Source organism: Callithrix jacchus, chromosome 4 (genome assembly GCF_049354715.1).
Source record: "Callithrix jacchus isolate 240 chromosome 4, calJac240_pri, whole genome shotgun sequence".
Taxonomy (NCBI): domain Eukaryota; kingdom Metazoa; phylum Chordata; class Mammalia; order Primates; family Cebidae; genus Callithrix; species Callithrix jacchus.
The window spans coordinates 177,109,863-177,133,207 of NC_133505.1; the positions used below are offsets into that span (position 1 = coordinate 177,109,863).

Sequence of the window (23,345 nt, forward strand, 5' to 3'; positions counted from 1 at the left end):
CAGAAGGCTGAGGTGGGAAAATCACTTTAGCCTGGAATGTCAAGGTGCAATGAGCTGTGACTGAGCCACTGCACTCCAGCCTAGGCAACAGAGTGAGACTCTGTCTCAAAAATAAATAAGCAAAACTCCAACAGTGTCCTTGTGCACATAAAGTTGTTCATGATGTAACATTTTCCTTTTTCTGAAACAGGGTCTTGCTCTGCAGCCCAGGCGAGAGTGCGGCAGTGCCACCTCGGCTCACTGCAATCTCCGCTTCCTGGGCTTGAACAGTCCCCCTGCCTCAGCCTCCCGAGTGACTGGGACTACAGGCACATGCCACCACGCCTGGCTAATTTTTGCATTTTTTCGTAGAGACAATGTTTCATCATTTTTCCCTGGCTGGTCTGGAACTCATGAGCTCAAGAGGTCTGCCTGTCTTGGCCTCCCAAAATGTTAGGATTACAGGTGCGAGCAACTATGCCCAGCTGACGTAGCATTATTAAATATAAAAGAAGCTCAAAACAAAAGTTTGCTGTCCTTTTAAAGGCTTTTATTTTATTAATAAATAAAAAAAAAAACACACATTTATTCCTGTTTTCCGAATAGCACCCAGACTTGTTTCTAAGGATCGTCTCTTTCCAACTTCTGCATGCGGGTCTCAGGGGTTTTAGCTCCTCGGGACTATCTCCTTACATAGCCAGTCAGCTGCCACATCTGTGGCCACGGCACCCAATTACAAAAAATAAGATTGTGACCAGGTGCAGTGTCTCATGCCTGTAATCCCAACACTTTGGGAGGCTGAGGCAGGCAGATCACCTGAGGTCAGGAGTTCGAGACCAACCTCGACAACATGGCGAAACCCCATCTCTACTAAAAGTTCAAAAATTAACCAGGCGTGGTGGTGCGCGCCTGTAATCCCAGCTACTTGGGAGGCTGAGGCAGGAGGAACCCTTGAACACAGGAGGTGGCAGTCGCAGTGAGCCAAGATCGTGCCATTGCACTCCAGCCTGAGCAACAAGAGCAAGACTCCATCTCCAAAAAAAAAAAAAAAAAAAAGTAAGAGAGTTTCCTGAGGCTTCTGTAAGAAAGAAATTGTTATTTTCTTCTTAAGGAGCCACTCAGTAAGATTCTTTCTCTTGCCCCGAGTGGGAAAGCATGATGACAGGTCATTCTGCTGCCACCTGTGGTGGAGGATGGGGACATTGGGCCCTACAGCTCAGAGAGCAGAGTGAAGAGAAAGAGACTAACTCATTCAAACCACATGTTCAGGTCTCCCAGAAGGAAACCCTGCTCTGGAGTTTCAGTTTGCTCAGCTTCTGCATTCTATTACTGCTTAGGTCCAGATGATTTGGGTTTTCTGTCATTTGGGATCGAAGGAGCCTGGACTATATGCAAAGCATGATTCCAACTTTGTTTTCTAAACATGTTTTAAATATACAGTCAACATTTTAGAAGAATCATCAAAACCCACTATTTTCACCTACCAATCCTCTCCTCAGTGTCTCCAAACAGACCTTTTTACTTTCATTCCTCCAGGAAACAGCTCTGATAGCCAGTGAGATTCATTTAAACAGGAATGGAAAGAGAGTTTTCAGATAAATCCTGCAGGAGACCACAGTGGCCTGTGGCAGCGTGGTTGTGGTGGATGGCTGTGAGAGAGGGACGGGGAGTGTGTGTGTGTGTGTGTGTGCAGAAAAGGTCAGAAAGAATGTGGAGGAAAAGGCTCAGAGTGGTTGTCTCTGATAAGCGTGTTGCTTTTTTTTCTTTTTACTTATTTGTATTTTCTTAACTTTCTAGAATAAACTTGTATATGATATCAATATAATTTTAATCTCAACCCAAGATGATACAGCACTTTGAGTTCCTAATTCTGTTTGCTTAAGATGCAAATTCTTGGAAGTTACAACATGACACAGTCTGGGGGGGGGTGTTGTTAAAGAGAATGAACAGCGCAAGAACCCAGACTCTGATTCCAGGTTTTCTGTTCCACTCCAGCTTCAGACTTTATGCCTAATTTTTAATAATGTGAACGTGTGAGCACACCAGAAACAATAATGAGAACCTCAGTGACAGGAGGCTCCTTTAGAAGAACGACGATATTTTCTCTATCAGAAATAGGAGCACGCGGCCTCACCAGTGTTACGGCACTTGCTAAAGTCATGAGGAAAGACCCTCCACGCGAGGGCTGGCCCAAACTATCTGCAGTTATGCTGCACACGCTTCCTGGCCCTGGCCCCGTGTTTGGGGTGTGCCAGGAGAGAGTGAGGGGTTCCAAGGGAAGGCCGGAGGTGCTGGGGGATCTCAGGCATCATGAGAAACAATGACAACACGGATGTGCAGAAATCAATAAGCTGAGACTCACTCAGGAGGCTTTGAGAAGCAGTCGGTGCCTGTGGACCAGGCTGAACATCTGTCAGGCAAACAAAAAGCAAACTGAGAAGAACAAAGGGGAGAGGATTATTTTCACTCAAGTTCTTCTTCAGGCTCAGCAGGTGACATCCAAGCTGCTTGGCCTGCCTTCCTTCAGACACTGAAACTCCGTGGACGGTATGCTGCCCAGAAAACCCCGAACCAGCAGCCCCAGCACAAAGGGAGGAAAAGAAAAAAGTGCAGATGGGAAATTCAGGCAGAGCCACGCTGTGGTGATGCCAAAACTTCCCACACGCTCGCTAATTGCACAGAACCATTTTGTCTGCCTGGAGAACCATTGATCTCCAAGGGGCTTATAAGTCCAGTTAATGGAGCTCTTACTCCACCCCTTTTCTATTCTTAAGGTCAGAAGTTGGGGAAAAGGAGGAAAGTGGAGGAGCCATGGGTCTTTGCAAAACATACAGAGCCCAGACCCAGGGCCCAGCAATTAGGAACAAAAACAGCTCGGAGTGGCGAGACCCACGCAGGGCTACGTGCCAGCTTCCCCTACGGGCTTCAGTCTTCAGCCAGCTGCTATGACCTGGAATTCTGCTATTATCAAGAGCTCCGTGCACACTAGAAACACAAGGTGTCCCCTGGCGTTGGGAGTGGGGGTGCCACACGTCTTCCCTGTTCAAGAGATGACAAGATTGAGTCACAAAGCAGCTCAGGAATTAGCCCAAGTTTCCACAGCTGGTATGTGCCTAGGTCATTTTGCATTACAGTCCTACCAAGAAAATAAAGATCACCAAATACCATCAATTAGGTGGCTTGGGGGCAAGTCCTCATGGGTTAAGTTTAGACACACACATCACCATGATTTTCAAATATGTCCACAGATTCTTTGACATTCCTCCCACCCCTGCTCACTTTCTTGGGTCACTTGCTTTGGGGGAACCCAGTTGCCATGTTGTGAGGGCACTCAAGCAGCACTATGGAGAGTCCCTGTGGTGAGGATCTCAGACCTCCCCACCCGACAGCCAACAGCCACTGGCCAGGCACGGGGTTCAGCCATTTTAGAAGATCTTCCAACCAAGTCAAGATCAAGGTCACGTCTTCAGATGACTTCAGCCTCAGCTTCATGGCAGTGTCCTAAGAGCCCCTGAGCCTGAACCACCCAGCAGAGCTGCACGTACAGACGGTTTAGAGGATAACCATGTACTGATCTCACCGTTTAATCTGAGGTGCAGCTCGTCATGCGTCAGTAGAGGACCAAGACGTCCCCCTTTATCTCCCTTATTCCTAGTACCAGACATCTCAGTTGCCCAAGGCTGAAGTTTCACGTAAATGCCCTCTCCCTCTCGGGCAAACAGGAGACTCGCGGGCATTGTGCAATGACAAAGTTGTTCCCCAATCTCATGTTGCTCTCCCAGGGCACAGCTGGCCTACTTTCTCAGCCCCCGTGCAGTGGGTGCAACGGGACTGAGGAACGGCCAGTGGAATACAGGCCGAAATGGTTAGCCTGCTTCCAAGCCTGACCAAACCTTCTCAGCATGTGCCCCAGAATTCACATGTTGAGGCCTTATCTCCACTGTGACCATGTTTGGAGACAGGGCTATTAGGAGGTAAAGTTAAATGAGGTTATAAGAACAGGGCCAGCCGGGCACAGTGGCTCAAGCCTGTAATCCCAGCACTTCAGGAGGCCGAGGCGGGTGGATCACGAGGTCAAGAGATTGAGACCATCCTGGTCAACATGGTGAAACCCTGTCTCTACTAAAAATACAAAAAATTAGCTGGGCATGGTGGCGCGTGCCTGTAATCCCAGCTACTCAGGAGGCTGAGGCAGGAGAATTGCCTGAACCCAGGAGGCAGAGGTTGCGGTGAGCCGAGATCGTGCCGTTGCACTCCAGCCTGGGTAACAAGAGCAAAACTCTGTCTCAAAAAAAAAAGAACAGGGCCCTGAGCCAATAGGATTGGTGGCCTTACAGAAGAGGAAGAGAAATCTTTCTCAGGACACAGTAAGAAGGCAGCCGTCTGCAACCCAAGGAGAGAGGCTTCCCCAGAGCCTGACCTTGCCGATGCCTTGATCTCAGACTTCCAGCCTCCAGAACTGGGAGAAAACAAAGTTTTGTTGTTTTAAGTCACCCAGTCTATGGTGTTTTGATACGGCAGCCTGAGCAGACTAAGGCAGATTCTCCATGTTCTCTCTTTTCCAATCTGCCTGCTGGATATTGAGACTCAGGACAACCTTGGAAATCACACCTGGAAGGTGGCAGGACCTCCGTCAGCTTGGTGCCTGAATGTGACATGGAGCAGAGACCTACCACACCATTGCTATAACCACCCATCAGGAACACCTATCACGAGCTTCACAAGAAAGAAACTTCTTTCATGTTTTGCCAGGGAAATTTCAGGTTCGTTCTTTGTGGCAGCTAGAATTCTGTAACTAATACATGTTACATTCATTGTATTAATTGAAACTCTTTTCTTTGTATGTATGCTAACATTAGGGAATCCCTATTTTATCAATTTATTTTACTAGTCTGTAATTTCAACTCCTGCAGACTGACTCAGAAAACAATGCTATACCACTGCTGTGGGTGAGGACCAGTTTCCTGTTCAGGATAATGCATTCCAGTGCCTATATGAGCCCAGGGCTGGCTCTGACGGATGCCATCAGATGACTCTTATTTCACAGGGTGAAATCTTCAGTTTTCAGTGAAATCTTTGCATGCTAGGTGAGAGGCAAGGCACGTACAGGTTCTCTAGTAACGCCCAGGTGTGCTTTCTAGCGGTGCTGGAGTACTAGGCGTTCCGGTAACGCCCAGGTGTGCTTTCTAGCAGTACTGGAGTACTAGGCATTCCGGTAATGCTTGCTGTGCTTTCTCCCTTTTTCTGAAAAACGTTAATCTACACCCTGGACACATTAACATACTGTCCAAAATTCACAAGGGGAATAAAACTTTCTTTCCTCTGCCATTGGGAAAGCCAAATTCTCCCATAGAATTCAGTATAGTGTTTGCTTACATGGATTTCAGTGGTTACCATTTCCTAATCCATAACCTAATCCGCAGGTCAAAAATTCAGGTGTATATGAATGCATTATTTGACTCACACGCCTCTGTTTTTTTTGTTGTTTTTTTGAGACAGAGTTTCACTCTTGTCACTCAGGCTGGAGTACAGTGGTACAATCCCAGCTCACTGCAACATCTGTCTCCCAGATTCAAGCAATTCTCCTTCCTCAGCCTCCTGAGTAGCTGGGACTACAGGTGTGTGCCACCATGCCTAGCTAATTTTTCTATTTTAGTAAAGACAGGATTTTGCCATATTGGCCAGGCTTGTCTCAAACTCCTGACCTCAGGTGATCTGCCTGCCTTGGCCTCACGAAGTGCTGGGATTACAGGCCTGATCCACTTTGCCTGGCCAGTTTTCTCATCTGTACAGTGGACACAATGATAGTCTCTACCTCACAGGAGTGTTGTGAAGATTGGGTTGGATAATATGTCAATCATGGATGATACTGACCAATGTACAGTATCAGTAAGTCATGACTATTAACGTCACTGTGGTGATAGGGAAAGTGATTGCTACTGCCTCTGCCAAGGTGTAAAAGATCCCGGCGTCTGGGAAGAGTCCCGCATTTCATTCTCTTTTCTGGAGGAGCTCCCGGGACAGCCCTTTAACTTGGGCATTGGGTGCAGTTGGCCCAGGCCTTCTTGCAATTCTCTACCTGGCTACTGGTTCTACTGGCCACCTCAGACCCCGACTCTGTAACAGCACAGCCACCCTACCCTGGCAGACATGCCACTCACAAACAGGGCCCCCAGGGGCCCAGAGGGGATAGGGCGCTGTAAGGCTCACTTCTTACCAGGTGAGGGGATGGGCGCTGTAAGGCTCACTTCTTACCAGGTGAGGGGATGGGCGCTGTAAGGCTCACTTCTTACCAGGTGAGTTTTGAGTCCGAGTCAGTGGGCCGTGCTTCAGGAACTTGTGGGCTCCTTTGTCTTCAGTCATCTCCTGAGCAGCCCCTTGGCCCCATGAGGGCAACACTCCATCACCCACCCTTGATTCCTAGCCCTGCTCTTAGTGCCTGTTTCTAATGAGGACCAGGAGGTGGGGAGGAGAGGAGGGTGGGGAACATGGTGGACATGTGAGGCCTGAGGCCCCAGGATCTCAGCTTCCGTGAAAGGCGGATTTGTAGCTGCTCCTGTTCCCCACACCTGACAATCACCACGTCCTGCAGACGTGCCTCCTAAACACCTCCCAACTTACCACTTCTCTCCACCACAACTCTCTTTTCAACATTTATTTATTTATTTTGAGACAGGGTCTCACTCTGGTGCCCAGGTTGGAGTGCAATGGTGCCGTCTCACTGCTACCTCCGTCTCCTGGGTTCAAGCAATTCTCCTGCCTCAGCTTCCCCAGTAGCTGGGATTACAGGTGCATGCCACCATGCCCAGCTGGTCCCGAATACCTGACCTCAAGTGGTCTGCCCAGCTTGGCCTCCTGAAGTACTAGGATTATAGGCATGAACCACCGTGCCCGGCCTCTTTTTTAGAACTCAGCCTTGGCTCTGACCTGATCTCTCTTCTTCCAGTTGAACTTGAACGACTGCTGGAATGATTGATCAAAATCACAAGTCTCGCCACTCGTCCCCTAGTTAAAATGCTTGGTTGACTTTCTGAAGCCTTCTAAATGAAGTCCAGCCTCTCCATCTGCCCTCTCCTCATTCTTCTCTGCAAAATGTTCCTCATCTTCCCACAGCTAGGGGAGCTTCCAGCTGCCACACCAAGGCCACATGTGCTGCTGGGCATAGAGGTTGCCAGACCGCTGCTCCTGCCTGCTGCTTTTTTGGTCTCTCCTGCTAAGCCCCAGATGCTGGTGTGCCCAGGTTCTTCATGGCTCATCTCTCTTCCCAGGACTTTCACCCAGACCCGTGCTTAAAATTCACAACAGTTCAGCACTTAAATGGCTGTTACCAGTCTATTAATCTGCCATTCACTTTCTCATTCATTTATTAAATAAATCACCAAAGATTTATTGTGTTTCTTGCATATCTGGAAAGAAAGGGTAGGGAAAAATGGCCACATGTGAAGTATTGGATAGTTTAATGAAGAGATCAGAAGGAGCATGTAACAGCAAAGAGACACTAAATGCCATAAGCAAGACAAAAACCACCGGTGGGAGTCGGGAGAAGGCAGGAGTTGCTTTATCAGTACTGTCAGGAAAGGCTTCTCGAAGAGGGAATTTCATTCACTCAACACAAATTTATTGGGTGCACACTATGTCTCAGGCACACAGGCATTTGGGAGAGACCCAAAAGGGTGAATAGAATTTTGACTGGGTTGGAGGAACTAAAGAGGAGTGGTGGAAAGGAGGCTGGAGGGGCTGAGGGAATGGCAGGTAAGGCAACAGGCAGAATCGGTTCTATCTTCCGACAGCAGTGCCCCAGGTGGCCTCTCAGGGACTACTGTGTCCTCTGCACATAACTGGAGAAAGATGATGCTGCTTAAATCAGTCAGCATTTCCCATCTTCCTGATAAGAGCAATGACTTCAAGGACGGGCTTGCAGCCCAACTAGAACCAATGGTGTCAGACAAGAGGCTGATAATACACAAGGCAAACCAGATAAACGAAGGAAAACTGGATTCCGGGGCTAGACCAAGTCTCGCCTGCAGTCCTTTCATTGTTCAAGCCATTTCTCTCTGGGGTTTTCTGTCACCTGTAAACACAGCAAGTAAATATGTTGAGGCAGGAAAGCAGGAGAAGTCCGAGAAACTACAGATTTTTCTAGAAGTTAAGTAAGAAACAGGAGATAAATCTGCAAAGATAGATTTTTCTCATTGTAATAACTCTTTAAATGTAATAGTAACAGTTATTATTTCTAATGACCACTTACTCATGTTAGGTACCCTTTCAAGTTGTGTATGTCAGCTGATTCACTCAGTCCAATGAAATGGACTCTGCCATTTCCCCCCTTTTTACAGATGTGGAAACTGAGGCATTAGATCGATTAAGTGACTCATCCAAGGTGACACAGTTAATGAATGGAAAAGCCAATATTCAAGCCCTGTCATCTTACTTCAGAGCCTGAACTCTTAAACATTATGCTATTGTTTGTAGTTTTCAGTGAACTGTAAGAAGCCAAAAGATCTGTAATCTTACAGGCTGCGGGGTCAGATTCAGCTTCTTCCACTTTCTAGCTAGTGTGACTTTGGAAAAGAATTTAACCTCTCTGAGTCCCAGGTTCTCCATCTATGTGACAAAACAGAGCTGCTGTCCAAAATGAAATAATGCATTTAAAGAGCTCAGCACCACAGTGAGCACACAGGCTGGCTCCATTGCCTGCTTGTGCTCCTGCCTCCCTGCTGTGCCAGCTCATTGTCCTGCATTCAGGGCCGGCTGGGTTAACATGAAGCGCCTTTCTTGCCTTTGTAGACCTACAGTGGCTAACAAAACCCAGTTGCAGACCCAGGAGGTGCAAGAAGCACTTTCCTTTCATGTCTGCAGCCTTAAGTAATCCTCCTCCCAGAGTCTCCCAGAGAGGAGAGACTGTCAGCTGTGCCCCTCCCTTTAAGCCCACTGCTCTGTTTGGCTCTTGCTCGTAGACATATGGCAGGGGCTTTGTGTTCAAATATGTCTGCTTTCAAGTTGAATACAACCATTGTCTGAGCCTGGGCCCTCCAGGAATTTACTGATGAGGGCAGGTTGATGAAGGCACAGAATTTCAGTTGAAAGTTTCCAGTTGGCTGGTTGTCAGCAGCTGAGATGGCCAGGGAGCTGACCTGGGCTGAGATTCCCAAACGGCCCCCCAATTTTTTTGAGACAGAGCTTGCTCTGTCCCCCAGGCTGGAGTGCAGTGGCTGGATCTTGGCTCACTGCAACCTCCACGTCCCAGGTTCAAGCAATTCTCCTGACTCAGCCTCCCAAGTAGCTGGGACTACAGGTATGCACCACCACACACCTGGTTAATTTTTGTCTGTTTAATAGAGATGGGGTTTTGCCATGTTAGGTAGGCTGGTCTCGAACTCCAGACCTTAGGTGATCTGCCCACCCTGGCCTCCCAAAGTGCTGGGATTACAGGTGTGAGCCACTGCACCCGGCCTAAACAGCCCCTCTTGTGAGGAAGGTCATGGACACTGTCCCCTACCTAGTCTGAAGACCCTCTTGGACATGTGGAGGCCCAGGGCATGGCTCCAAGGCTGGGGAGTGGAGTTGGGGTACCCCATGGCTATCTTGAGTGAACATACTGAAGGGGTAGCAGAGCAGGCAGGACCCACCGCATGGCTGCCCCAGGGCCAGAGTGAGCAGGGCACCCCAGGTGAAACAGAGTGGAAACTGACTGCAGGCCTTCTTCTAAATTTTTGTTCTCAGATAATCTCTGAGATTTATAGAATTCTTGCAAAGACAGTACAGAGAGTTCCCAGATACCCTTCACCCAGATTCCCTAGTGTCAAAATTCTGTGTAACCATGGCACATGTACCAAAACTAAAAATTAACATTGGTTCAGTGATTCCATAGATGGTAATTAATAAATAAATAAAATTAAAATAAATAGACATTAGTATAGACTCATGTCAAAACTTAGAATGAACACTGGCATATGCATCAAAACTAAGAGTTCATGTTGACATTTGCATCAAAACTGAGAATCAACATTAGCACATGTATGGAAACCAGCAGTTAACACAGCTGACACTGGCACACCACCACTGCTAAACTCCAGGTCTTATTCAGGTTCCGCCAGTTCTGCCCCAGGACTCCTTCCTGGCATTTCATTGTCACGCCTTGCTGGGCACGCTGAGGAAGAGACAGTTCCTCAGTCTTTTCTGGACTATGCCTTGAACTGGGTTTGTCTGCTGTTCCTCATGATTAGATTGAGGTTGTGGGCGTTGGGGAAGAATGTGAGGTGCCCTTCCCATGACAGCAAGGTGACTCGGGAGATACTAGCTTCATCTCCTGGGTGAGGTGCGTCTGCACCCAGGCTTCTCCCCTGTAAGTAACCAGTTTTTCTATTTAACATTCTATTCTTTGAAGTGAGCCACTAAATCCAGCCCACACTCAGGGGCGGCATGGGGAGGGAGAGAGGAGGGACCCACAGGCATTGTTTGGAGTGCAGAATCTTTGGAAAGCGAAAGATGTCAGTTTTGGGGTCCCCAGCTCAGACTACTGCTTTAGAGAGAGTTTCCATGAGTCTAGGGGCCCTTCTGTGTGCTCATGCTAATTCTGATCTTTGGAAATCCTGATTTGAGCTCTGTGGTGCCACCAGAGAGCTAGCAAGAGTCAGAGAAGGTGTGGCATGTAAAGCCAGCCCCCAACCACCCGGCAGGGTGTGACACACTGTGCATGGGAAGGCCTGCTCTCCAACGCACCTTCCCTGCTGGCATTCCCCAAAATCTGGGGGACCCCTCTGGGGGACCATCAACCCCTCAGGAAGGTGGCCCTTCCCTACAAGACCCAAAGACCCCTGCCCTGACACTTGCTGCCTTCCAGAAAGCCTCCTGGCCTATGGGCCCTTGAGACCCCAACTGGACCTCATCACAAAGAGAACTTTGTGTCCTGTTTGGTTTTCTGACTTAGCTTAGCTCTCTGTTGTGGATCTGCAGTGCCCATAAGACACAACCCTCCCTAATTAGGAATGCAGCTTCGCACCCAGAGTGGGCTCTCTGGGGTGGGATGCGGGTCCTGATGGGAGAGGGGTCTGAAACCCTTAACCGGGAGGGTTTTCTTCTGGCCTGTTGGTATTATATTTGTCTCTTCAGTCACATACTCCTGCCCCTGCTGTTTCTGACTCTCCCTGCCCCAGTGGTTGTAGTTCTGGTCTCTGATGACTCCCCACCGTCTGCTCACTAATGGAGCAACATGCCTCACTTCCTGCCTGTTGGTTCCTGGTGCCCTTTGTCTTCTCAGGCACTTCCATGACCAAATCAATGAGTCTCATCAACAACCATGTGGTTTAAGCAGCTGAGGCTCAGAGATAAGAGATCACCTGTCCCATGTCACATGGCCATGTAGCCCCAATGATTATCTGCACAGGCAGGAGAGCTGGACCCATGCATTCACTCCACAAGCATTTACTGAACACTGCTAAATGCCAGGCTCCCATCTATTATATCAGAACAGACAATGTCCGGCCCAAAGAGAACAAGTCCATAACCAACAGGCAGGCATTGGCAAAGCAGGACAGTACTGACCTCTCTGAGCAACTGTCATTTCCCAGAGCCAAAGGGAATGAGAGGCATGGCCCGCAGCCATCAGGGGAAGGGAATGAGAGGCATGTCCCACAGCCATCAGGGGAAGGGAATGAGAGGCATGTCCCACAGCCATCAGGGGAAGGAATTAGGGGCACGTCCCACAGCCATCAGGGGAAGGAAATGAGGGGCATGTCCCACAGCCATCGGGGGAAGGGAATGAGGGACATGTCCCGCAGCCATCGGGGGAAGGGAATGAGGGACATGTCCCGCAGCCATCTGGGGAAGGGAATGAGGGACATGTCCCGCAGCCAGCGGGGGAAGGGAATGAGGGACATGTCCCACAGCCATCGGGGGAAGGGAATGAGGGACATGTCCCGCAGCCATCGGGGGAAGGGAATGAGGGACATGTCCCACAGCCATCAGGGGAAGGAAATGAAGGACAAGTCCCACAGCCACCAGGAGAAGAAAATTAGAGGCACGTCCCGCAGCCATCAGGAAAAGGAAATGAGGGGCATGTCCGCCATCTGTCAGGGGAAGGGAATGAGGGGCATGTCCTGCAGCCATCAGGGGAAGGGAATGAAGGGTCCATCCTGCAGCTCTCTGGAGAAGGAAATTAAATGCAAGTCCTGCAGCCACCTGGGAAGGAGAGTAGGAGTGAGTCCTAGGTCACCAAACAGTGGGCATCTAGCTGGTCCAGCTCCCTTCCAGTCTTCCGAGCAAGCCACAGAAGCTGGTGTCCGACAGGCCTATTGAGTCTCCAGGGAGGAGACCTGTTGACCCGGAAGGTGGCTTCCTGCCTGCTGAGTGGGAAACCAAGCCTGCCCTTCTTGGGGGCTCTCTGAGCACCTGCATCATTTACAAGAGCACCAGGGGAGAGCAGAGCAGAAGGTATGGGAGACCAGCAAGTACTCTGGACAGCGGGTAAGATTTTCTTCTGATCTCATGGTGCTTAATGGAAAAGCAAACGCTTGGCAATTATTTTCTAACCCACATGCACCACAGAACACAGTGGCTTCTGCAAGTGTCTACTTGGAGTAACTTCCTGAGATAGGGCACCAACCTCACAACTCACTGGAGAATATTCAAAGGCCCCCTGAAGGAGAGGGAGCAAGATTCTTTCTATTCTTAGGCTTAAAAACGTTCCCCTCACCATCATTGCACCACGTGTGTGAACATCTGATCACTAGGAAAATGTGGCACTGGATTAAGTCCCTAGTGGTCAAATTCTTTAGGCAATTTTTTCCCCTTAAAATGAATGAAGTCTATTAAAGAATCTGAAAAATAATAAACAGTTCTGGACATGTGGCCTGTGGAGGATGAAAGAAATGTTCCTTCCACTGGGGAGGCTTTTGGAGACTTTACCTTGAAATATGAACATATCCAATATCGGGAAGGAAGACCCTAAGGCTCAGTGTTTTGCGTGTTGATGGCTGTTGTGTTATGATTTTTTTCTGCTCACTTTCTTTTGTTTCTGGAGGTTTGTGCACCCCTGTGGCTCTGGAATCAGTGGAAGAACACATCTCTGGAGGTTCCAAGTTCTCCTCTCACCATCCTTAGCTTTATTGGGCTGGGACACAAAAGGATGAGGCTGTGGGAGAAGAAGCTCATGTGTGTACATTGACATCTTGCCCAGTGGAGGCCAAAAAGCGAAATTTAGCCCCACACTAATGTGAGGAAACCTAATTTCACCCACAAAGAGCCCATGGCCAGCTGACAGGTCAGGGAGGGTTTGTCTTGCTGTGCATGGAGGATCTTGCCAGAGACGTCCGGCTGAGGTTGCCTCTCTTCAGTGACGTGATCAGCCACCCGAGGATTCAGGGCAGGGTGCCAAGCCCTGCTGCCCCAGTTGGCTGATGCCTGATGTCTCCACCGTGAGGCTGGAAGGCGGCCAACGAGGAGCACTTGGGGACATAAGTCACAAGAAAGCAGCGTCTATCTCAACAGAACAGGAGCACTCTCTACTCTTCCCAGTCTCTTCGGGTTTAAAAGGGTCTCTGCCCATTAAAGTCTTATCTGAAGTCTAGACTTTAGTCTAAACTTACATATAAATGTTTTAAAGGAGTGTAAGTGTAAGCCCATGGGACCTGCTGCTGGCGAGTGGAATGGAATGGAGATTCTCACAAATGAGAACCAGCTGTGAGTCACAGAGTTCCCACCACAGTGGCTCTGAGCCCACTCTCCAGACTGAGAGCAGCAAGAGGAGGCAAGACTGGAAGAGGAAAGACAGGAATGAGCTCCTCACTCAGTAGGCAAAACATCAATACTGAAGGCATTATCTGTACATCGATGGAAAAGAATAGGAAGAGGAGACTGAGTGGCTGCTTATATTCAAATTTCCTATGCTATGCCACACCGGAAAATATCCCAGATGAATTAAAAGAGTCACTTTTTAAAACCTAGTGAAAACAGAGAAGTAAATTGTATTAGTATAGTTTGAAGAAAGCCTTCAACCTGTATTAATAAAATACAGAAGAAACAAACGCAGGAGTCCTGAAGGAAACCCTGGCAGACTTCATCACACACACACTTAAAACCACCCTATGAGAAAACCACATAAACCAAACTTTTTTTGAAAGATGTCTACTGGAATAAAATATTTGCAAAGCATTTAAGAGGTTAAAATTTAATATGAGTAATAAGTAAATGAGTTATTCAAACTCATAAGAAAATGAGAAAATGGGTAAAAAATAAACAGGCAATTCACAGAAGATGGACAGGATACAAATATGTACATAAACATACACATACATATTTATTTTCCAGCCTCATCCTCAACTGTTAGGAAGGGGAAAGCTAGTTGGAGTGCAGTAAGTAAGTATGCTCATTACCTACGTAGTTGTGTTTTGTGAAGTCAGCTGAAGAATCACAAGGTTCGTACATCTGGAGAGGAGAGCTTTCTTTCTCACAAAGGGTTGCAGCCTGCAGGCTGGCTATCTTGCAGGCTGGGAAGCAGAAACCAAAAGCCGGCACTTTGAGGGAGGAAAGGACGGAACAGGAATTTATGCCACGTGGGATGGCGAAGTATACATATCTAACAGGTTATAGGTGGAACTATGACTATTCATAGAAAGCAAATATGCATGAATGTCCACATTCAGTTTGGGGTGAGCACTTAACATTTAAATGCACTAAAATTCGGCTTTATATGTCCGAAGATGAGCTGAGGACACAGGCATCTGTGTGCAGCCACTGAACACCGGCCAGAGTCAGTCCACGGTCAGTCTGACTGTGGGCTCTTATCAGGAAGGAACGCTGATTCATCATTGTGTCAAAACCGCAGAAGGGAAGTCTGGCAAGACTTTTGAAAGGGCTTTGGCTTCTGTTTAACCCTCGGGTAAGAAAGTCTAATGGCGATTAGCGAGTGTGTGTCCAACCTCCCCATCCCATCAGGGCCAGGAACTCAGTTTTTAAAATTTCTCTGGGCTCCCTTGGCTAAGAAGGAGTCCATTTAGTCAGCTCAGGGGCTTAGAATGTCATTTTTTTTCCACCACAAACATTGAATTGGTGAATAGTGAACCATCACTCACGCAGGAAAGACAGGGTTAGGTTCCCGTGAGCCCCAGGACACAGCTTTTTCATCAAACCATGAATACATAACTTTGTTTTATATGTTCCTGACTATTGCTTAAGTTCAGTGGTTTCCTATGCTATGCCGCACCAGAAAATATCCCAGATGAATTAAAAGACTCACTTTTTAAAAGCTAGTGAAAACAGAGACGTATATATTGTTTTAGTAGAGATTGAAGAAAGCCTTTAACCTGTGTTAATAAAATACAGAAGAAACAAACGCAGGAGTCATAAAGGAAATCCTGGCAGACTTCCTCACACACACACTTAAAACCGCCCTTAGGGTTAGGGCGCCATCTTGTTTAGCACGTACGGTAGAGTAAGTAACACTCGTCCAGTGCGTTTTCTCCTCCGAAAGGCACCTGGCAGCCTTCTTGCTCTTAGGAACACTGAGCAGCACTGCCACACTGTGCTTGAGGCCATTTTAAACAGTGAAATCGCCAACAAAAAGCAGAAAAAAATGTGAAAAAAAAAGTGGCACTAAATAAACTGAAAAAACGCTTGCAGGGTGAGCTGAACCCAGAAGGCAGAGCGCCAACTCCTTCGGCTGAGCCTGTGCACTGAAGGTACACACTTTGCACTTCTCCGCACACTCGAAAGTATTGATTTGAGGGTTATAAATAAATGGAGAGTAGGTCGATTTACAAATAAGAAATCCATAAATAACAAGGATCAACTAGAGAGAGAGGGAAAGACCCCACGTGTGGAAGGAAAAATGTGACTATTTGCACCCCAAAGCTTGCCGGGAAGAACTATTTACTGCGCTTCTCCCTCACACTATGTTTGTTTCAAGCACTGGGGCAGAAACACTGAGACCACGTTGCTGCCTCAGAGGGTTTATTCTAATGGAGGAGTCAGATTATACTCAAGAGAACAAATAATTACAGGTTGTGCTTTTTCTAGGAAGAAAATAATCAGGTTGCTCTGAAAAAGAATAGATACTCACACTAGCTGATCTAACCCCCTGGAGATCCTAGGGAAGCCATTGCCAGCAGTGTGGAGATTGGAGGGGCCAGGCTGGAGAGGCCAGCTTTGGGCCTAGCTGGTTCTGGGGAGTGTAGTGGGGCTGCATGTGAGTGGTTAGTGGAATTTTCACCCTTTATATAATGGTGGGGTATTTTTAAATAAAAATAATATATCTTTACATAGCAAGTATAAATGAAAATATTTAAAATAACAAAAGCAAAGCATTCTGCAGTTTGATTAAGGGTGGCCTGGTGGTCCTTATTGAGATAACAGGGAGAACTTGTTAGCTGTCAGTTTCTCACCTGGACGCCACAGCATCCTCTGTACCATTGTCACCCTTACCAGCACCACCCTGGACCACTCCCTGCAGCAACTAGGATAACAGCTGCCTGTGAGGCTCCCTTCTCTGACTGTCCCGTGGTCTGAGATAAAAGGTCATCATCCGGCACATGCTCCCCAAGGCCCAAAAGAAGCTGCCTCTTCAAGCCTTTCCCTCACTGCACGTTCATGCTGCATGAGCCACACGCGCTCAGTCTGCTCTGCTCCATGCGTAGCTTTCTCTGCTCTGCATTCCTGCCTGGCACCCTCTCCTGGGGGGCCCCTTCCCTGTCACTTCTGCTCTCCCCAAAGCACTCAACAGATCATAGACTATTTATACACAAGTGCCCAGCTACAGATTGGTGTCGGTCTCTGATCAGTCTTAATCAGCAGCCATGAAAAAGAATGAAATCCTGGCCTGTGCAGCGACATGGATGCAGCTGGAGGCCATTGTGCTGAGAAACAGAAAATCAAACACTGCTCCTTCCCGCTTACAAATGGGACTAAACAACAGGTACACATGGACACAGAGATGGAAATAATAGACAGTGGGGACTCCAAAAGTGAGGAGGGCGGGAGGGAAGGGAGCGAGCACTGAAAAATTACCTGTCAGTTACAATGTTCACGATTTGGGTAATGGGTACGTTAGAAGCCCAGTCCCACCAGCATGCAACACACCCGCACGACAAACGTGCACATGTACCCCCTTGATCTAAAATAAAACAAAACTTTAAAAATGTCTTAAACCGATGCAAACGCATGTCTACATTTGATTGACTAACTCGTCCTAGAATACTGTGGACTCTGTCATTTGAGGTCCATCGTTTGTACTTTGGGGTTTACATCAATGATGGAATCTTTAAATTTCTAGTTCAACGCTTTTACCAAAGCAACAAACTTTCATAAATTTGGCAGTCTCAAATTGCTGCCAAAATTTTGCCACTCAGACTCGGATTTCAGAATATTTCTGGATTCGTGTATTTGTTACCTAAATTTTACATACACATTAACATCATGGGAAGCATAGAAAACTTTTAGCTCAGTCATTTTCTCTTGAAACTAAGCCTGACGACAAAAATTTGATTTCAGATTTAAAGTTTTAATTTGAACGAAAGCTGGCAAAAAGGTTTTCTTAGCTCTAAGAATCTCTTATACTATGACTAAAATACTTGAAATGTGCAACCTTTTTGAGCTGGGGCAGTCTCCACTCTACCTGTCCCACCCTCCGGCCCAGGTGCTGCCTCATCACCTGCATTCTGATGGCCAGTGAGCATCGCTCTCATTTTCCTGCAGGTGCAGTGGGGGTTGTGGGTACTCTGCACCCTCACTAAGAGAAATGTATGTGTGAGCTGTGAAGGCAATGATCGACTAGACCTCTTCAATACCTTCCCATCTAAAAAGTCCTTAAGGAGGTGGGATGGGTTAAGCAAGAGAATACCTTCACAACATAAAAGTTTAGATGTATGAAACCGTGAAGGAACTAGAGTGTGAGAGTTACAAATCATTTGTTAGGATTGTTTATTGAATGTCTATTATACACTTGATACTGTGTAGATGCGGGGAATACACTGATATAGACAATACATAGTTTCTTCCCGTATGGAATTCATAATCTGACTGAGAGAGAAATCGAGGAGCTAAAAAACGAATAAAATGCGAATTGGGGAAAATGTCACAAAGGAGACCAACAGGCTGGGCCACAGTGAACAATGGAGTATGGAGCCTATTTCTTCTTAAAAGGACGGCTGCGAAGGTTGTTCTTAGGAGGTACAAGTGCCGACAAGCGAAAATGAAGAGCCACGCATGAATCACCACGCAAGGCAGAGACACCAAACTGGCCGAAGCCACTGAGAGAAAGTAACTCCACAGGTTTCAGGGAAAATAATGAGGTCGGGGAGCTGGAGGATGGTGGTCAGTGGGAGAGGGGCATGAAATGAGGGAGGAAAGGCGGCTGGCGGACAAGCACACAGAGACCACCCATGGATTAACTGCCTGCCGGGGAGACACATACACACACACACACACACACACACACACACACACACACACCACATGGATGATTCATCTGGAGGGGACACACACACAGGGACCACACATGGATAATCCATGTGGATGCAACACAACACAGTGGAGAAACCGGTATGATTCTACATGCTTTAAGAGGGTCACTCCGGCCGTACGATGAGATTGGTGGGGGATAGCTAGATAAATCTGTGCCGTGGCCCGCGGAATGGCCCAGACCTGTGCAGATGATAAGTTGGATGATGGTGCTTGGGTCTGAGATGTGTGTGGTGGGTAGAACTGACAAGACCCGTACTGGACTAGATGCAAGGAATGAAAGGACAGCAGTTCGGGTCTATAGTGTGAGCAGCTGGTGAAAGGGTATGACACGAAGAAGAATGCTGGATGAACAGATCATAGGAGAGGCTGGATACCAGCAATTCAGTTTGGCATGTTTGTATTGGAGGTGCATAGGAGAGTCTCGGGAGTGATGTTATAGTCAGTTGAATATTTTGGTCTGGGATTCAGAGGATAGATTTGGTCTCGAAACATACATTTAGGACTGATGAGCATATAGCTGACATGTACTGTCATGAGACTGGTTGAAAAGCTTAGGGAGAGAGTGGAAGGAGAAAAGACCAACTATGACTGAGCCTTGAGAAATGCCCACAACTGGAAGTTGGATAGAGAAAAAGAAAGTGTACAGAAAACTGAGAAGCAGCTAATGAAACAGGAGAAAACTTCAGAGAATGTGGCATCACCAAAGCTGAGAGAATAGACGGTTTCAATCCACGGAATTATTATTCTATTTGGCCACAAGGAGACCACTGGTAGTGGGGACCAACGCCAGATCAGAAAGCAGGAAAGGATGGGAAGAAGTATGATCAGCATTTATAGACAACGATTTTTTGAGGTTTCACTATGAAAAGAATCAGCGCAAGGGTACAACAGCTAGAGGGTAATTCGCGAACAAGAGAGGTTCTCTTATTTCTTTATAATGGGTGGTAATAAAGCACATTAGTTACTAGTAAGGATGATCAAATACTAGAGAAAGATCAATAGCACAAAGCAGAAAGGAAAAGAAAGAAGTTCTAGACAATAATCCCAGGAGAGGGAATGGGACCAAAACCTCCTGTGTAGGGTTTGATTTTTGTTAGCAGGAGGGACCTTCTCCAGTTTTATCTGGATGGGATACAGAGCAGAAAGTGCAGGTGGAATTTGTAGATTTGGGAGTGAGAATATGAAGGAGGTCTATTATAATTTTTTCAGTAGACTATCAAGCCATATAGACAGTACTTCAGTGAAAGATGAAGCTGAAAAGATAGGCAGGGGTCATATTATCCAGGGCCTGATCCGCATGGTAAGGAGTGTTCCAGGTATTAGAAAGCTTTTAAAAATGAATGAAGGTTCAATAATAAGAAACAAATGACTCATTATAAAAATTGTTTAAAACATAATTAGTCATTAGGAAAATACAAAGTAAAATCACAATGTAATATTACTGTATACCAAGCAAAATGGCTTTAATAAAAAGCTGACAATGTCACTTGTTGATAAGAGAGTGAAACAACAAGGACTGCTAACACTGACAGAGAGATTAAGTATTATATGACAAATTTTAGATCAACCATCATAAAAACACTTCAGGCCAGGCTCAGTGGCTCACACCTGTAATCCCAGCACTTTGAGAGGCCAAGGTGGGTGGATCACTTGAGGTCAGGAGTTTGAGACCAGCCTGGCCAACAGGGTGAAACCCCATCTCTACTAAAAATACAAAAATTAGCAGGGCAGGGTGGCGCACACCTGTGGTCCCAGCTACTTGAGAGGCTGAGACAGGAGAATCACTTGAACCTGGGAGGCAGAGATTTCAGTGAGCCAAGACCACAACACTACACTCCAGCCTGGGCGACAGGGCAAGATGCTGTCTCAAAATAAATAAAAACACTTCAACAAGAAATGCAAACACACATGAAATATATTAGAAAAATAGAAAGTTCCAGCAAATAATTAGAGGGTATTTAGAATAACTGAATGAAAATTTTAGAACTGAGATATGCAATAACAGAAATGTTTTTAAAACTCAGTAGATGGACTCAACAGAAGAATGGAGGGGACAGAGGAAACCATTGGTGAACAGGGAAATAAAACAATAGAAATTACCTTATCTGAACTGCAGAAGAAAAAACAGAGCCTCAGAGACCTGTAGGATCACAATGAAAGGTCTCACATTTATGTTATTGGAGTCCCAGAGACAGGAGAAAGAGGGCATGACTTAAAACAGATAGGGATAAGTATTTTCTAAATTTGACAAAAGGCATAAATCTATAGTTTCGAAATGTTGAGTGAACTCCAAATAGGATGAACTCAAAGAAATCCATACCAAAGCATGCTATAACTAAACTTTTGAAAACTAAAGACAAAGAAAAAATATTAAAAGCAGTGAGAGAAATGACATTTACCTGTAAAGGAAAACAATTTCAATGATACGGGATTTCTCATCAGAAACCAGGGAGCCGAAAGGAAGTAACAACATTTTTCAAGTGCTCAGAGAAAAGAATTGTCAACCCCAGGATTGTTTAGCCAGAGAAAATATAAAGGTGAATGAAGGGGATATGAAGACATTTTCAGATGAAAAAGCAGTAAGAGAATTTCTTGCTGGCAGACCTCTAAAATAATGGCTGAGGGAAGTTTTCTAAACAGGTAAGAACCAGTGAAGGAATCTTGGATCATGTCAACCTAAAGGACAAGATGGAGGCATAATTAATGTAAGGAAGAGACTTTCATCTGGGCCAAGGCTGAGGACTAAAGCCCAGGAGACACATCCAAGTTGCCCTGATACGCTCTCCAGTTAGCAGTAGCTACAAGTGGTTTGTTAGGGAAGGAAAACGTGCAGTCCTTCCATTATTTACCAAGAATTTACTTTGATTCCTTAAGATAACAAAAGTTATTGGGTGGCTATACATTTTCCTTTGTATCACAAATTCCAGGAACATGAAGATTATGGGTGAGGGTTACATTGTGCAACTTGTAGTAACATTTTAAGTAATTTATCAGTTAGTCTGGAAACTATAAAAAAGGAAAAAAAATCGAAATACCCTTGAAACATTGCTCTGAAATATGGCTGCAGAGGACATGACTGGAGTCTCATGCTTTTGTTTCTCTGGGTCTGAGACATTTTCCGTATCAGGCCAGGCATGATGTCTCATGCCTATAATCCTAGCACTTTGGGAGGCTTAGATGGGAGGGTCACTTGAGGCCAGGAGTTCAAGACCACCCTGGGCAACATAGTAAAACCAAGATCCTGTCTCTACAAAAAAAAAAGAAAGAAAGAAAGAAAGAAATAGAGAGAGAAGAAAAAGAAATAAAGAAAAAAAGAAAGAAAGAGAGAGAAAGAAAGATTTAAAAATTAGTTTACATGATGGTACATGCCTATAGTCCTGGTTATTCAGGAGGCTGGGGCAGGAGGACCACTTGAGCACAGGAGTTCAAGTCTGCAGTAAGTTATGTTCATGCCACTGTACTCCACGGCAGCATGGGTGACAGAGCAAAACCCTGTCTCTCTTAAAAAAAAATCATTTCTCACATTCCTCAGACTGCTCTGAGACATGTTCTCAATCATCAGGAAGAAAGAAAGAACAATGAATATAGTAAAAATATAGATAAATACATTTGCCTTCTCCTCTTGAATAGTCTAAATTATGTTTGATAGTTGAAGCAAAAATTATAACCCTAACTGATGTAAATACAAAGATGTAAATACACATAGAGGAAATATTTAAGACAATTACATTAACATATTAATATTAATTTTTATGATAACTAAATTATAAATGAGTAGGGTGAGGTGACATAAAGGAGGTCACCTTTTTTTTCCAGCTTTTCACAGAGCTGGTAGAATGCTGACACAGATAGGCTGTGCTATGCGTAAAAAGTAGAAAACCTGTACCAAGAGATAAACTAAATAGTGCAATACATAAATCAAAGTGGAACCGTAAAACAAACATATTCAGGAAATTTATAGGAAGGTTGGAATAACAGAAAGCAAAACAGAGAGAAACAGCAGAAAATTAAAAAGAAGATGGCTCGGTGGCTCACGCCTGTAATCCTAGCACCTTGGGAGGCCAAGGCAGGTGAATCATTTGAGGTCAGGAGTTCAAGACCAATGTGCCCAACATGGTGAAACCCTGCCTTTACTAAAAATACAAAAATTAGTCGTGTATGGTGGGGCACACCTGTAATCACAGCTACTCAGGAGGCGAAGGCAGGAGAATCGCTTGAACACAGGATGTGGAGGTTGCTGAAACAGCACCACTGCACTCCAGCCTGGACAACGCAGCAAGACTCCATCTCAGAAAAAAAAAAAAAAAGAAGATGGCAACTTAAGACCTAAAGTATCAACAATTTTATTAAATATAAGTGTTCTAAATAAACCAATTAAAAGAAAGAGATTGGCTCTGCCAAATATACACTGTTTATAAGACCCTCACTTCAAATACAATGATATAGGCAGACTGAAATTAAAAGGATGCTTGTGCCTGCCATTGGTGGAAGTGTAGGCAGACCTACCCAGTCCAGCCCCGCCCGTGGCCCCCATTCCACCCTGGAGGGACCACTGTGTAGTCCAGAATCAGTGCGTTGCCTGAGGCAACAGTGAGCTTCCGCCAGTAAAGAAGGATCAAGTGTAGACCCAGCCACAGTGGCTGCTCCTGGCTCTTACCTGTAAGTGCCATCTACTGGACTGTAGATCGAACTGCACAGCCCAATATAAAACCTTCTGAAAGAAATGCACAGGGGTATAGAAGTACAGCCAAAAGACCCTATCCAGCATTTTCTACAGTTGCACCCCCTAGGGAGGGGTTAAAGAGAAAAGGAAAGAAAAGAAAATAATAATTATACAGGAAAAGAAAAAATCCCACATGAAAATAATTACAAAAATTAAAAGTGCTAGCATCTCCACATGAGATGGAACC

At 46.0% G+C, this 23,345-nt stretch overlaps 1 long non-coding RNA gene across 2 annotated transcripts; it reads right to left on the reverse strand.

The window, feature by feature from the left end:
- Positions 1 to 7,341: 7,341 nt before the first annotated feature.
- LOC128931872 (uncharacterized) lies at positions 7,342 to 22,724 on the reverse strand. Of its 2 annotated transcripts, none has more exons than XR_013534693.1 (2): positions 22,608 to 22,724; positions 7,342 to 8,050 (listed from the first exon to the last, which is right to left on the reverse strand). It is a non-coding gene; the product is annotated as an uncharacterized LOC128931872 (long non-coding RNA). The 2 variants fall into 2 exon arrangements; XR_008480952.2 differs by lacking the exon at positions 22,608 to 22,724 and adding an exon at positions 14,352 to 14,488.
- Between the last annotated feature and the right edge of the window lie 621 nt (positions 22,725 to 23,345).